The 16,599-nt window shown below is 43.5% G+C and overlaps 1 protein-coding gene across 1 annotated transcript in view; it reads left to right on the forward strand.

Moving 5' to 3' along the window:
• Positions 1 to 9,171: 9,171 nt before the first annotated feature.
• Positions 9,172 to 16,599, forward strand: part of SEMA5B (semaphorin 5B) — a 159,680-nt gene continuing 152,252 nt past the window's right edge. The window contains exon 1 of the mRNA XM_036851157.1: positions 9,172 to 9,210. The gene's annotated coding sequence lies outside the window, so the exon portion shown is untranslated. The remainder of the gene's footprint in view (positions 9,211 to 16,599) is intronic.

Raw genomic sequence — 16,599 nt, forward strand, 5'->3', positions numbered from 1 at the left:
AGAACTTGGCTTGGTAACCATCAGGTTGGGGGCCCCAAAATATGGCTGGCAGAAATGTGGGCTGTGGGACTGGTAGCGCAGTGGATAAGACTCCGTGCTCCCAATGCAAGGGGCCTGGGTTCGATCCCTGGTCAGGGAACTAGATCCCACATGCATGCTGCAACTAAGAGTTTGCACGCCACAACTAAGGAACCCACATGCTACAACTAAGACCCAGCGCAACTAAATAAATAAATATTTTTTTAAAAAAAGAAATGTGGGCTGCACCCCATTTGCAGCTAGATATGGCTGACAGAAATGTGGGTTGACCTTCATTTGTGGCTAAGGGTCCTACCAAATTGCTGCCAGCCCTCAGGGGAATTACAACCTAGAACTACAGTGACTATTATGAGGAATGTTGCAAGTAGGTAAGATCATTTAAGAAGTACATTTTAAAGCAAGGGCCTGCAAATCAGACTAACAGAATGGGATACATGTTTTAATTTGTATACAGAAGGCTCCAAAAGGTTTCAAAATTCAAAAATAGCTTCATTGAAAGATTTGTTGCAAAAGGCTAATAAAAAATTAAAGATACAAGAGGTACCTAAAATAAAAGACTCTAAGATTGTTGCAACTCCTACTGCTCCCCTCTATCATCCTTTACTTGAGTATTCGGTCTAGCAATCTCCGTCCGGATTGTCTTTCCTCTCTGAAGAGACTACAAGACCATAAACAAAAGTCAGCCAAGTTAATGATCTTACAGACATCCTCATATCTTCCTTTAAAGGAGGGCCCTTGTATAGGCCTCTCCCAGAGTTCACAAGACTCTGAGGGATTTTGCTGATAAATTACTATGATATTCCCTTTAAACAGCCAAGGGGAAACTAAAATTAAAATTAATAAAAAACCTTTCCTTATAGGAAAGGAGATGTTAAACTTACTTGATAATTTGAATTCAGCTTATTTGTTATGTAAAATTACATGGGAAGCATTGCCAAATAAGATGTAATACTAAGCTTTCTTTATGTTGTACTTGTATAGGTATATGCTATGAGTGTTCCAGACATTGTGTAAAATTCCAAAAGTCTGATATGACCTGGTATGATGTTATCAACATAATTCCAGTTATCATTTTAAAGTGTTGTGTGTCACAGAAACAACAAATTTCCTCATCAATTCCATTATAATTAACTCTCATCAGATCTTTAACAATGGGCATTTTTAAAAAATCTTTTGTCAATTACAGACATTTATTGTTTTACTCTGATGCCTTTACAAAAGCATTCCTACAAAAGTACTTCATCTTCATGGAAATTTAAGGAAAGGACTTTTGACAAGTACAAGTTTATGATAAATTTAAGATCATAAAACAGAGCTGGGTAAAAATTTCCAGAACTAATGGGAAAAATGGATTCAAGCAGAACAAGAATTAATAACATGGACTGAATAAACTGAGGAGGATTATCATAATTTTTAGACTTTTTGTTTGAAACATTGCTGATTCTTTTACATCTTATTTTTCCAGACTTAACAAAACATTTTTCTCTTTTCTCTTAAAGCTTAGCAACAATTTGACAAGATATACCTCTGTGAACAATGATGAAACATTTACTATTTTTCCCTATCTGATCTTGCCAAAATTTGGAAACTCTTACATATTTTTTTCATGGCAACACAGTCATTTGCATAAGTTCAATAAAAATCTATTCTCCTTGTAACAGAACACAATTTGAAACATTGGCTATATTACCAAGGCTTTGACTGGATTGTGATATTTGACAGAGACATGCATAGACTCAGATATGGTCAATTCAGCTTTAAGGAATTAAAGTTGACTTTTTGGAGCCAATAAAGCCTCTTGGAAAACCAACCTGGTACCTTGCTTACAAGGTTCCATCAAAGCCATCTTAAAAATAACCTATATGGGGACTTCCCTGGTGGCTCAGTGGTTGAGAATCTGCCTGCTAATGCAGGGGACACGGGTTCGAGCCCTGGTCTGGGAAGATCCCACATGCCGCGGAGCAACTAGCCCCGTGAGCCACAACTACTGAGCCTGCGCGTCTGGAGCCTGTGCTCCGCAACAAGAGAGGCCGCGATAGTGAGAGGCCCGCGCACCGCGATGAAGAGTGGCCCCCGCTTGCCACAACTAGAGAAAGCCCTCGCACAGAAACGAAGACCCAACACAGCCAAAAATAAAAAATAAAAAATAACCTATAAGGTCAATCAATATTCTTGCTGTATTTATGTAAATAATCAAGCCAAATTTACTGTATACAAATTGTTTTATTATTATTGTCCTTGGAAAAAAGAAATGGGGATAATTGTAGAGAGAAAAATTGTGTTTGCATCTTTGTCTATATTAGATTCTAGTCCTGTTAATTGTCTTTGAGGTTTTGTTATATATCTATAAATTGGACTGGATTCTGAAATCTAGTTTCCTCAAATATCAGGCTATGACTCTCCAAACTAATGATTCCAATTTTCTCCCACCCTTCTGATTTGTAATCAGTAAAAACAAAGACTGCCCTTGAATTTTCTTGGAAGGGACTAAGCCAGATTATCCTCACTACTCAGATGGCAGCTAGACTTCAGGGACTTGAACCTTGGATGTACATCTCACAGCTGAAGAAGGCTCCCCCTGTCATCTGGTCCTGCGCAAATGTTAAGAGACATCCATATCAAATCAACTAGGAAGGGCTTCCCTGGTGGCGCAGTGGTTGAGAATCTGCCTGCCAATGCAGGGGACACGGGTTCGAGCCCTGGTCTGGGAAGATCCCACATGCCGCGGAGCAACTAGGCCCGTGAGCCACAACTACTGAGCCTGCGCGTCTGGAGCCTGTGCTCCGCAACAAGAGAGGCCGCGACAGTGAAGAGGCCCGCGCACCGCGATGAAGAGTGGCCCCCGCTCGCTGCAACTAGAGAAAGCCCTCGCACAGAAACGAAGACCCAACACACCCAAAAATAAATAAATAAATAAATAAATTTATAAAAAAAAAAAAAAAAAAAAAATCAACTAGGAAGAGAAATAGTCGACGTAGACTGCTTCCTCCCAAGATGCCAGATCAAGACTCCATACCTAAACTAAACATGAAATCATTTTTTCTTCCCTTTCTTTCCTTTACTCTGGTATTGGCCTGGAAAGATAATGCCATCATCCATATCTAAGGGGATATGGGTCAGTTAGGTTTTTCCTAACCTGAAATAAAAAGTTGTTCTAAATTCCATAGGTAACCCCCCTTAGCAATAATAATAATAATAATAATAATAATAATAATAATAATAATAATAAGGGGGTAACCTATGGAATTTAGAACAACTTTTTATTTCAGGTTAGGAAAAACCTAACTGACCTTTGGTTTGAATAGGCAAATGCAACAGTCTCTGCAAATGAATCTATGAACAGTGCCACCTTAGTGAAAGTGGTTTGTACGCTGACAGGATTTATCCTTGTCTGCGGTGGTTTTCGTTCTCCTTGGGTCTATGAATGCCTTGATGGCTGGTGCATGACCACGCAACGCCTCTTAGGTTATCTAATTATGCCCCTGTTTACACAGAGACACCTCATTGGTCAACTCCCCTGAATTTACATCATCAAATTAGAAAGGACCTGCTAGGAGGCTTCTATAATTCAGAATTCGCTTCCTTTGACAGGTCCCTACTTCCCTGTTTAGGAATGACTACACATGCGGCTATGATCAGAAACATCTCCTTAATTCTTAAAGATATTGCAGAATCCACTGTTAAAGCAATAGCTGCCTCCCCACCACCCCAAATCCTTAGACTCTGTGGCCAAGCTGTTCCTGATAGTAGAATAGCCCTTGATTATCTTTGAGCTGAGCAAGGAGGTATCTGTGCTGTGGCTACCACCACCTGCTGTACCTGGGTTAACTCTTCTGGGGAAGTGAAGGCTCAGTTACATAAGATCACTGACCAAGGCACTTGGCTTTAAAAGGTGACTCCTTTAATGGGGACTTTCTTTGACTTACTTGATTTTGATTGGTTTGGGTGTTGGGGATCTTGTCTCCAAAGAACACTCTAAATATTGGTTATTATCCTGCTTATAATAAATAATCATAGGACTCTCTCTGGCGCCTTATATTCTCTCAAAGGCTTTAAATGCATGTTTGCAACCACTGACCACCCAGGAAATGATCTCCCTAAGACTAGAACATTAGAAAAGAAGCCAAGAGAATGACCGACTTAAGGATTGTAAACCCAGAGCCATGACCTGTGAATGTCACAGAGATTAAGCAAAGACGTCATGACCTATAGATAACACACAAAGGATCAACAAAAGCTGTGAGTAGTAGCTGGGAGTGATGCCAATAGCTTAAATTTTGTTCACATCTCTCAGTTAAGCTGAGAGTTTGATCGCAAAGGGGGAATTGTTAAAAAAAGAAAGAAAGAAAAGAAGAAAGAAAGAAAGAAAAGAAAGAAAAAGAAAGAAAGAAAGAAACAACAGGCCCCAAAATGGAATCACTTGTGTCATGTGATGTCACTAAGCTCATGTCACCAAACCAAAGCTTAATACTTAACCTAACTGCAGTCCCTACTTTCCCCGGGAATGTAATCTTAACCCGTCAGTCTGAAATTTCCCGGTTGGCACCAGCGAGTGAGGTACTCTGCCTAATAGATCCTTTTGTACCCCCAAGGAAGGTGACCTTGCCCGGAATAATCCTTTTTTCATTTATGACTTCCTCATCCCACCCCCTCTCTGACGTTAAAAACTTTTCCTTTTCTGTAGCTCTTCAGAGCTTTCTATTTGCTAGATGGGATGCTGCCTGCTTCATGAATCATTGAATAAAGCCAATTAGAAAAATATTTAATTAGTTGAATTTAGTTTTTTAACAGTACCAGTTAGGAAAAATATCTTTGAGAGCAACTGTTGCCATATATTTGAAAGATCCAGTCTGTGACATTTTTAAAAGAGATTGCAAACTCCCCAAGGTAATATGCTTTCAAATAACAGAGAACAACTCAAAATGATTGAAACAATAAAGAGATTTAACAAGAAGGCTAGAGGTAAGGCAGTTTTAGGGTTGGTCAGTTAATTAGCTTAAATTATCAATGATCCAACTTCTATCTTTCCTTTTTGCCATCTAAGTATACTAGCTAGCTTTCCTCATGGTCACAGGATAGCTGCACTCTCTCCAGGCATCACATCCTCACATATCATCAGTTAGAGGCAGAAAAGGGGAAATCTCTTTCTTGTACCTCTGTTTAAGACTAAGAAACTTCTCCTGGAATATTCTCCTCAGCAAATGGATACTAATATCTCACTGGACAGAAATTCAGTCACATGTCCTTTACAAAGCCAATCACTAACAAAATAAATAGAATCATTTTGAATGACTAAGGCTGCTTTTTGGATTGGGGTTGGGGTGACCTATCCCTTAAATACATGACTGCTTGATATCTAAACTGAAGTGGGGGTGGGGGGATGGCTATTGGGCAGGGCACCAACAGTGTCTGCTACAGGGCTCAATACACGTTTCTTGATTTTAATCTATTTTATTCTCTTAAACCCCAGGACATTTGATTCACTGACATGTACTGGGAGGGAGATCATTAAGCCTCACACAATAAACTGGTTTCAGAAACACTATAAAACTGCTCAAGAGAGACAGTATTCAGAAAAGTGGTCCTTGAAAAAGCCACAGAATTGGTCTATAGCTTCAGGACAGTGGTTACTTTTCACTAACGTGGTATAACCTTCTAATTCTGTGTCTCATTTTGAAATGCTAAAGAAGCCTCTCAAAAAATACATGACTCCATCAACCACACTTGCTCATTCAAATCCATTTGCTGTTTCAGTTAGCACTGGGCCAGAGACAGGATGACTATATAATACATAAAATAAAAAGTTTATCCATATCTACCTGTGTGCCTGGCTATCTACCTACCTGCCACCTTTTAAACTCTCCACATTCCGCAAAAGCTGAGATGTGCACTGTGACATTTTCATTAGAGGAACTTGGGAATCCTTCATAGGATGACACTTGTCACATCGCCAGCTCTGTTCTGGCACATGTTGTTTCCCTCCAGTTTGACACTTAGGATTTTTCCATTGCAAGCAGCAGAAACTGGCGATGGCTAATTTATGTGGAAAGGAATTTATTTGACAGACATGGGGAAGCTCAAAGAGTCAAGGGAAGTTCCAGAGATCTGGGTAGAGGAACTAATCACAGCTGCTGGGATGAATTAACTCCAGCATGCCAGTTCTGTCCTCAAGGTCCAAGAGTCTGGAGAGAAAGTCCAATTGGCTTAGCTTGGATACACGCCCTTCTCTTAGCCAGAGGGAGTGGGCACCTTGATTAACATGTCTACCAAAACTGCAGCAAGGGAGCAGAGTCATTCCCTACAGGGAAATCAGGGTGCTGCTACCAGAGGGAGCTGGATAATGGGCAGGACAATGCAGCCATCCACAGCACCACCTGAGCACTGCCGGAAAACAACGCACAATCAGTAAACAGGACTCATTGGATGTAATGAGAAAACAATTTTTTTTCCTGCTTCGCATGTCTCATTAAACCTGCTTAGTAGAGGAAATCTATTCCCCATGTCTGAATGTACAAACTCTACTCACTTTTAAGTAATAAAACAGCCTCTGATCACTTTAAGATGCGAACACAACCTTGAAGTCAGTAATGGAATGTTAATTCTATTAGCACTTTCATCTTCATTTAAAGATAAGACTTCCCCCCATTCCCCCAGCTGGGATCAGTTGCAAGCAAGCTGCCTGCCTTTGGCAATGAGAGTGGTCAGCCTATTTCCTCTTCTCACTACCTGCTGCTTCTCATCCCTTCGTGGTCGCAGCAGAGGAAGGAGTGGGAAGGAGGAAAAGAAAGTTTTTCTTTAACGGGTACTGTCATAAGATGGCTTTGTGCTCTCATAGCACAGCACGTATTTAAAGCTGACTCTCTTGTGGGCACCTCCATGTACTCTTTGAGACTTCCCTGCTGGGTCTCTTTGCAACTCTCCTGCTCTCAGCCTCCCAAGCAGCCAACCCCCCTCTCTTGCCCTCTAGATTTGTGGGAGCAGGTACCAGTCTCCCGTGCTCCCCTCCTCCAACTGTAGGGGCCCCATATTTAGTTTTCTGAGTGGTCCTGAGGCAGGAGACAGATGGGTCCCTGGCTGAACAGCTGGAGTTTGTCCCCTGTGGACAGATACTCCAAGATGAAGAGGAGGAGGGGCTGAGCTCTGCCCAGATAAGAGACAAAAGGCCACATAGTCCTCATTCTCGAAGTCAAGGAGACCTTCCTGACTACACATGTGCAGAAAGGCTCCTTGGAGGTCAAAAAGGGAGTGATGTGAACCTACGCATAGGCCTCTTCGCTAGAATCCATCTTGGCTAAGAGATGCGCGCGCACACACGAGAGGACCCTGAGATAAACCAAATATGAACTCAGAACCAGGCGAAGCAAGATGATTGGCCAAAAGAAACCCAGAAGAAATGCCCCATATAATAGTGATTCAAACTACCACGAGGGCAAGACTCTCTCTCTGAGCTCACCCGTGTGTCTATCCACACGTACACTTTTCCTCCAAATAAACACTTTACTTGTTTCATTACTTTCCACCTCTCTGTGGAAATTCATTTCTACACAGCTGATGGGCCAGGGCCTTGTCACTGGCCACTGGTCTGGTGGTTAGGATTCAGCGCTCTCACTGCCACGCCCTGACTTCAGTCTCTGGCCGGGAACTAAAATCCTGCTTTAAGCTGCTGCAGGCCGAGGCCCCCTGAGATCAGTCCTGTGGTATGCCCCTTCACCAGGCTTGAGTTGAGGAATAGGCACTGGCGTCCTACCCTTGATGGTGTGTGTGAGTGTGCATGTGTGTGTGTGTGTGTGTGTGTGATTCTCAGCACAGTTCTCTCCCAAGAAATCCTCTTAGTCTCTCCTCCCCAGTCGCCATCCCCCAATTTCTTTTATATCTTCATAGAATGTGAAGAGTTCAAGAACTGCAAATAATTTTTTTAAAAACTCTTTGCCAACAGGTGATAATGGTATCTTGCCTTCATTTGCATTTCTTTAATTATTAGTGAGAGTACCATTTTTCTTATTCCCTATGACACATCGAATAATAGAAATAATTAACACGGAGCTCTTCCCACGCGCCAGCTACATCACTTATGCTAACTCAGTTAATCCTCACATGGACCCTATGCAGTAGGTGCTATTATTATCCCCATTTGGCAGATGAGGTCCAGAACGATGGGTTAACTTGCCTAAGGTCACACAGCCAGTGGGTCTGGCTCTGGAGTGCTTCTGCCTGGCTTTCCCCCTTTTTCCCTGCTCTGTTTGTTCTGCTCTGGATCCTGACCTTTTTATTCTCCTTTCCCTCCTTGTCCCTCTTCTTCCAGTCATTTTTCTAGGGAGCATTTTGACCTTTCCAGCTGTTGTCAACCCATTCAGTTCAGTTCAACACACATAGAACGAACACTTAGCACATGCCGAACACTGTCTTAGGGACTGAGAGGCAGATACAACCCAGCATGACCAGAAGTGGTCATCTAATAAGGGAATCATGTGGTGTGTATGTGCAACTCATCTTGGTTTCATCTTTTAAAAGAAGGGCTTGGACTAGAAAAGCTACAACATTCTGTGATTTCTTTTTTTTAATAAATTTATTTATTTATTTTTTGGCTGCGTTGGGTCTTTGTTGCTGCGCGCGGGCTTTCTCTAGTTGCGGCGAGTGGGGGCTACTCTTCACCGCGGTGCGTGGGCTTCTCATTGTGGTGGCTTCTCTTGTTGCAGAGCACGGGCTGCACGCACGCGGGCTCGGTAGTTGTGGCTCGCGGGCTTAGTTGCTCCGCGGCATGTGGGATCTTCCCGGACCAGGGCTCGAACCCGTGTCCCCTGCATTGGCAGGCGGATTCTTAACCACTGTGCCACCAGGGAAGTCCCCATTCTGTGATTTTTGGACTACTTTCAGCCCCTCAGCACTGGTTCTGGGTACCCTTGACAATCTAACCCAGCCTTGCATATCCAGACAAAGCTCTCTCACTTCCTAACACGGCCCATTTACTCCAGCCAAGCCAGTTTTTCTTTTTTTTTTTTTTAACTGTCCCTGAACACAGCACGCTCATATTCATTCCTGACCCTCTGCCAAATCCCTCCCTAGCGGCACTAAGAAAATTGGAATGAATGCACATGCTGGTCAGACCATGATCTCTCCAGTCCGTTGTTGGAAAGGACACCCCCACTGCCTTCTCTGAAGCCGACCTTCAAGGTGGGTATATATCAGCTCCCCTGGGCATCCATTTACATTTCTGACATCAATTTGTCCAGACCTTCTGTGGATTCATTTATATTTCCTTCATGTACTACATCTTGGCATAATGTGTTTCATGAGTTTATTACCCATTTCTTTTATTTGTTCTAAGTGTTCCTCACTCATCTCCCCCTCCAGCAAGTGTTTGGGTTGAATGAGTCCTTGTTCACCTTCTCCTGGTTATTGATGAGTTTACTGCTTTCCATCGTGTCCTTTTCCAGGCTGGAGAATCCTAACCTCTATGGCCTGTCTTCCCTCTGCAGCCCTTGACTGTTCTGTCTCCGTTGCTTCTTCACTGTCAGTCAGAACAGTCCTTCAGAGGTTCAGGGATTAGAACTCGCCACAAATCAAGGAGGGGAGGATGTACGGTGTTTAGAGAAATGCAAGGGCATGGGCTCAGTTATTTTCAGTCTCTCCCCACCCCTTGCTGATGCCTGGTATGTATTTTCTTGGCCTCTGGAGCAAAGCAGTACTTCAGACTCATGCACTGGAAGTTAAAAATGCCTCCAAAGATACAGGCCCTTTCCTGGTTTTTGACAGAGACGTTAGGCACAGAGTTTGGATTTGTTTATTTTTAAGCATATCTGCACATGCCACGTTCAACCCATCTGCTCCTTTTCTGCCAATTTAAACAAACTCAGTTGATAACAATGATAATTAACATTTAGTGAGCTCTTAAAAGGCCCCAGGCGCTGTGCTAAGTGTGCAGTGTCTTTCTTAATCCTCTCTGCAACCCTCTGAGGTTGGGGCTATTATTACCCAGTTTTGAAGACAAGATTATTAAGAAACAAGGAGATTAAGTCACTTGATCATCACACAGCTGGCAGATGGCAGACCCCTAGACTCAAGCCCAGGGAGGCTGAGATTTTCAACCTTACTGTTCTCTGCAGTTAACCCTGGCTGTCCATTAGAATCACCTGGGAGCTTGGGAAAAACACCAGTTCCCCAGACCCCACCCCAGGGCAGCGAAATATGATGCTCTGGGGGCTGGGGTCCAGATACAGATAGCTTTCAAAGCTCCCCCAGGCAAGTCTATTATCCACCCAGGATTGAGGACCACAGCTCTGATGCCTCCTACTGTCAAAGCCTGTCAGTTTATTTCTACTGTAACCGGAATACATTTGGTCATCTGCAACGTGGAGGACTGTCAAGGGACTTTCCCCTCCAGAACATTTCGAAAGATGTTAAATCTGATCAGTCTTGAAGTAGATCCTTTTGTTGTGGTGGTGGTAAAGTATACATAAAAGAACATTTCGCATGTTAACTATTTTTAATATTACTTTTTAATATATAAAATGGGTCTTTCTACATATATTGGTTTTTTTTCTTTGTGGTGAAATACATATACATAACATTTTCCATCTTCAGGATCTTTTTAAGTGTACAGTGGCATTGATTACATTCACATTGTGTGCAGCCATCACCACCACCCAACTCCAGAACTTTCCATCATTCCAAACTGAAACTCTATACGTATTAAACACTAACTCCCCATTTCCTCATCACCCTAGTCCTTGACAACTACCATTCTCCTCTCTATCTCTATGAATTTGACTATTCCAGGCACCTCATGTAAGTGGAATCATACAGTATTTGTCCTTTTGTGTCTGATTTATTTCACTTCGCATAATGTCTTCCAGGTTCATCCATATTGTAGCATGTGTCAGAATTTCCTTCCTTTTTAAGGTTGAATAATATTCCGCTGTATGTCTACACCACATTTTGTTTACCCACTCCTTGCACAGATTCTTTAGGAGGGAGTTTTAAATCTGTACCATCTAGAGAAGCCAAAATTTGCTCCTACTTTTCTTATTCTGTATCTAAACCATTTGTTAATCTTGATAAAAGAGACATCATTCCCTCCTTTAGCCCCATGGTGACTTAACCTTTTAAAAAAGCGTTCCTTAAAGAACTTTGTCAAAAGATTTAAAAAGCCTAGGTAGATTATAGCTGTTTCTCCCTTATCTACTTTTTTACTTTCACAAAGAACTTCACTGTGTGTCTCTTCCTTCCCCTGTGCCTTTCCACACCTACATTTTCTGTGTGGTCCAGAGCAATTCCCACCTCCTGCAAGAAACTTTCCCGGACCCAGCTCCAGTGGGCTCTCTCTTTCCCCAGAACTTTTCTGGTGTTTATTGCCTGAAGCAGCCAATCTGGCATTTACCTGATATTTACTTCTTATATGCACCTCACATTCCTAATATGATGATCATCCCTTAAGCATCACTCATCCTCTGTGTCCTCTCCAGCCTCAGTGCAGAACAGAGCAAATAACAGAGGTGGGAAAATTAGTATTTAATTGAAATGAAGGAGCATACTGCCTCTTCCTGAGAATCGGTGGTGCGTCTCACCTAACATCTGAGATCTGAGCTGCCTGCAGCACCACCAGGATGTGTTATGGACACATCCCAACCCCCTTCATTTCCCAGACTTGGGGCAGAGCCAGCGCTAAACCGTATTGACAGGGGCAAAGTTCTCTTCATCATGTCTTCCCTTATTATTCACTTGACTCACAGCCCCAACTTTTCTGGGCATCCATATCCCTGCTCTTATTTATTTATTTTTTAACTTCTCTCCATCTCAGTCCCCTATTCTGTATTCCAATCCCTTAGATTCCTACCTAAGGGTTTTCATTATTTTTGTCATGTCTGCCCTAATCAAGGTCTCAGGGAGTTGCAGGGACTGTTGTAATGGTCTCTTACTGGCCTCCCTCACTCAGGTCCACCCACTGTCTCCCATCTCACCATGTCAGGCTCCTGCTCCAAACCTCAGATGATTCTCTTTGCCTGGCCTGTAGGATTGTTTTTTTTTTTTTTTTTTTTTTTTTGGCTGCGCTAGGTCTTAGCTGCAGCACGCGGGATCTTCGTTGCAGCATGCGGGATCTTCAGTTGCGACATGCATGCGGGATCTAGATCCCTGACCAGGGATTGAACCCGGGCCCCCTGCATTGGGAGCGCAGAGTCTTACCCACTGGACCACCAGGGAAGTCCCTGGCCTGTAGGATTAAATCCAAACCCCTTCCATGGCATTCAAGGCCTCCCTAATCTGGCTCTGCTCATGGTTCAGCATCATCTCCCACTATCCCTCCATGCGTTCAATCAATAATAAAGTATTGAATGACTGCTCTCCACGGGCCAGGATTCTGCATGCGTTGTATGGTGCCAGCACAGTGGTATGCTCGGTAGGTAATTTGGAGGGAATTACTGTTTACCGCCCATTCCTGCTAAGGGGTTATTAATTTATGGGTCAGCTTAAGGCATTATGCCAACCTATTTTTTCCCTACCATGGATTTCACAGGCCATGGAACACCAGAGGAGAGGCATTTTGGCCAGAGTAAAGGAGTCTTTTTGGACCTCTCAACCATGTTAGTGGTTTTCTACTCCAACTCAGGCAGCAGGTTCTCCTTCAGATGCCTCCCTACATCCTGTCTAGAAGTCTGGCCCTGCTGGGGTCCTCTAAGTGCCAGGCTTGGGCCTCTTCTTGGTTACAACCTGGGATTCTCTTCTTGACAAGATTCAGATCCCCTTCTGGGGACATTGGTGTAGGTTTTCTTGGCTAACACCCATCCTCTCTGATCCATCTGGGACTTCTGTGACTTCACCATGGTCCTCGGAGAGAATCACAGATACAAATCTCTTGTTTCAAATGTCTTCAAGAAGGGTGGCCACACCTTGTGTTCTTCCTTGAGTCCAAATGTCCGGAGAGTGACCCCTGCCCCCTTGCCTGGGGTTGAGCACTTGATTTGGCCCTTTATCTGGAGCATCTACCAGGAAGCCTGGTGTCATCTGGGGGACCAGCCGTGCCTCTGTCCTTCCTTCTGATCTTCACACCACTCCCATACCTCACTTCCTCCTGACTCATCCTCAGCCCCAGTCTGACATGTTTGTCAGAAAAGCAGGAAAGAGGAAGGTGAAGAGTTGCTCTTGACTGCCTGCGGAGCCAGATGTGATCATCCCTGGGTGTCCTCCCAAGGGCAAACGACAAAGTCAGCCTGCCTTCTCTCACCACACCCCTGACTTTGGAGACGTGAAAATGTTGTATGTGTGCATGTGTGTGTGTGTGTGTGTGTGTGTGCATCTACACACTGATCTTCATGCTGCCTGAGAGAATGTGTGAGAGTAAATATGTGAAGGCCTGGAAGGGAATTTATTTTCTCAGGAAATGAGAAGAAAAATTAGCACTATAACACAAGAAACAAAAATGACACCAGAATGAATGTGCACATGTGGGGTTGGTGACCATTTAGAGGTTTGGGTTTTCAGAGCTCACGCTCCACTGTGCTGTGACTTGGAGAGCTGCTGTGTGGGTCAATGGACACATGTGGTGAACTGGGTGGAAAACAATTAGTATATGTTTTACTCTAATATGCATCTTCTATTGCAAGTTTTTAAGTGCAAATACAGATGTTAACTGATAATCAGTTGGAGAGAACACTGATATGGAGAAATCTAAGTTCAAATCTCGGCTCTGAAAACTGTAACATTGCGCCTCAGTTTCCTTATCTGTAAAATGGGGATAATAATAATGATTCACTCTTAAATCATTACTGTGCACTTGCTTTTACCTAGTACCATTCTGTGGGCTAGGATTACAGCAATGAACAAAGTGGGCAATGCCTCCGCTGTCGTGGAATTTATATTCTGGTTAGGGCAGATGGATAATAAATATGTACAATGTCAGGTGATGATAAAGGGTGACCGGGGTTTGTCATTTTTGAAAGGATAGTAATGCATTGCTAATGAACTGATATTTGAGCAAACTCTGAAGGAAGAGAGGGAACGACCATGTGGACACTGACAGAAGAGCTTTCCAGGCGGAGAGAACAGCAAGTGCGAAGGCCTGGAGGTGGGAGCTTCGGGTGTTCCAGAAACAGTGGAGAGGCTGGGGAGGCTGATGAGAAGTGAAGGAGGGGAGAGCAGTAGGAGATGACATCAGAAAGGGCCTCGTGGGCTTGGAGAGGATGTGGCTCTTCCTCTAGGGAGCTGGTGAGCCATGGAAGGGTTTTTTTGGCAGAGGAGGGAGAGGATCTGACAGCGGATGGCGACTGCCTGGAGAACAGACTGTAGGCACAAAGGTGGAAGCAGGCAGAGCACACATCCAGGTGAGAGAAGAGAGTGGTTTGCACTGGGGAGCTAGAGGAGGAGGTGGTGAGTAGCCAGATTCTGAAAGTATTTCAATGGGACTTATTGACGGTGTACAGGTGGAGTGTGGGATGAACTCAAGGTTTTGGCCTTGAGGAATTCAAAGACTGGAGTTTTTTGTTTTTTTTTTTCACACACACACACTGTATTTTATTTTTACAAGAGATAAATAGACTGACACCAAGCATTGTACATGGATGACCACAACAAAAGCAACAATGATTGCAATTACCAAACATGAAACACACTCATACTATGTCATAATATTGACATTCAGTCCAGTAATCCTCCACTGTAACAGCTCCTTTACTTTGCAGTGAAAATTGATTTGTATATTCTTTGCCTCTGAGTCCTTGTGGGATTTTTTTTTTTTTTTTAATTCAGACAGAAAGTCACAAAAATTATACTCATCCTCATCAGTTCACTCAGTCCCATGTAATTCATTTTTTTTTTTCATCTTGATCTTTTGTTAGCACTTTTATGAGTTCATCAGTTTTTCATTAGAGTTCTGAAAATGCTTATTCATTCAGTTCAGCAGTACAGTCAGTTACCAGAAACCTGTACTTGTCAGAGTCTTTTCCATGAATTTCTTGAAGATGAAACCCTTTTATAGGAACATATTTGCAAAATCATCAGAGTACACCCAGAACTGCAAAGACTGGAGTTTTAATTTACTAGGTTGGAAGAGTCTGAGGGAGGAGCTGGTTTGGGGAAAGAAAATCAGAAGTTAAGTCCGAGATGCCTGTTAGATGTTCACGTGGAGAAGGGCAGCAGGCAGCTGGTTCTCTGCATCTGGGTTTCAGGAGAAAGGTCAGAGCTGCTAATGGAAACTTAGATGTCATCAGCAGAGAGATGGTGTTTACAGCCCCGGGGCTGGACAAGACCATCCCAGGCGGCAGTGTGACTATCTCCTTCACATGGCGTGAAGGCCAAAAGCTATTGCATGGAAAAGACTTTTGTAAACTGTGACGTGCTAAACACATGGAAAAGACTCAGTGCATCAACATAGTAAAGGACATAATTTAAAGAAGTGTCTGCAGGGAGAGTTAGAATCATAGAATGTTGTACCAAGAGGACCTTAGAAAGCAGCCAATCGACCCCTCTCATTTTAGCCATGAGGAACTGAGGTTGGAGAAGTTAAGAGGCTTGTGCAAGGACACCCAGCTCGTTAGTGGCCAGCAGCTGAGCTGGTCTCAGAACTGAGGAGCCCTAACTGCGGGTGCGGTGCTCTTTCCTCCAACAACGCACCTGTTCACATTTACTGCTTCAGCTCTCTCTGAATCTGTCAACCAGGGCCAAGTAATTCTTCCAGAACAGAAATCTAATTATATCGCCTTATGCTTTCATACATGCTATTCCCTCTGCCTGGAATACTCTGCTTCCTCCCGCTTCTCTGTCTGGCAAGTTCCTGCCCCATCTCCATTCCCAGCTAGAAGGGCCCTTTGCTGTGAAGACCTCCTTGCCCTGCTGGGTGGAGCTGGTTGTTGGCCTTCCACATGCCCGCAGTGCTCTGGTCCTGCATTTGCTGTGACTAGAGCTGCCTCTCTGCCTGACTGTGAGGCTCTGGCTCTTTCCTCTTATGACCTCTCCAACGAGCACAGTGAGTGGCACTTAAGTGTTTGAGGAGGAAGGAAGGAAGGAAGGCCTCTTCTCTCACATCAGCTCAGGACAATGGCAAGGCTGTCATTTAGTGACACTTCAGTTCCTCTAACCTAAGTGTGCTTTTGGTTCACAAATTGACAATGACTTCTGGGGTGGGAATTTTCCTTTTTCTTTTCCATCCCCAGGCACAATGAGCAGGTGATTCTGGGACCAAATAGAAAACCAAATAGAAAAGCATTTGGACATTATAAGTGATTGCTGCCTTCTTTTTTTCAATTCTCTCTCTCCTGTTGATATATGAGTGGCTGTGGCTTGTTTGCCTTTTGCTGCAAGGCCAGATTTGTGTTTGTGCCTGGGCTATGCACAGGTGGGTATACACACACACACACACACACACACACACACACACACACACACACACCCCTACATACACTCCTGGGAGAGGCTGCACTCTTTTTTTTCAGAGGCAGCTAGATATCCCAGAAAATGCCCTCAGGTGGGCTCCCAGGTTTGTCACCCTTGAGCATGAGAATTTGGACTTACTTCTTAATCTCTTGGTACCTTAGTTGAAGGTAAGTTTGGAATTTCTAGATCAAGAGTAAA

The sequence above is a fragment of the Balaenoptera musculus genome, chromosome 4, assembly GCF_009873245.2.
Source record: "Balaenoptera musculus isolate JJ_BM4_2016_0621 chromosome 4, mBalMus1.pri.v3, whole genome shotgun sequence".
Taxonomy (NCBI): Eukaryota; Metazoa; Chordata; class Mammalia; order Artiodactyla; family Balaenopteridae; genus Balaenoptera; species Balaenoptera musculus.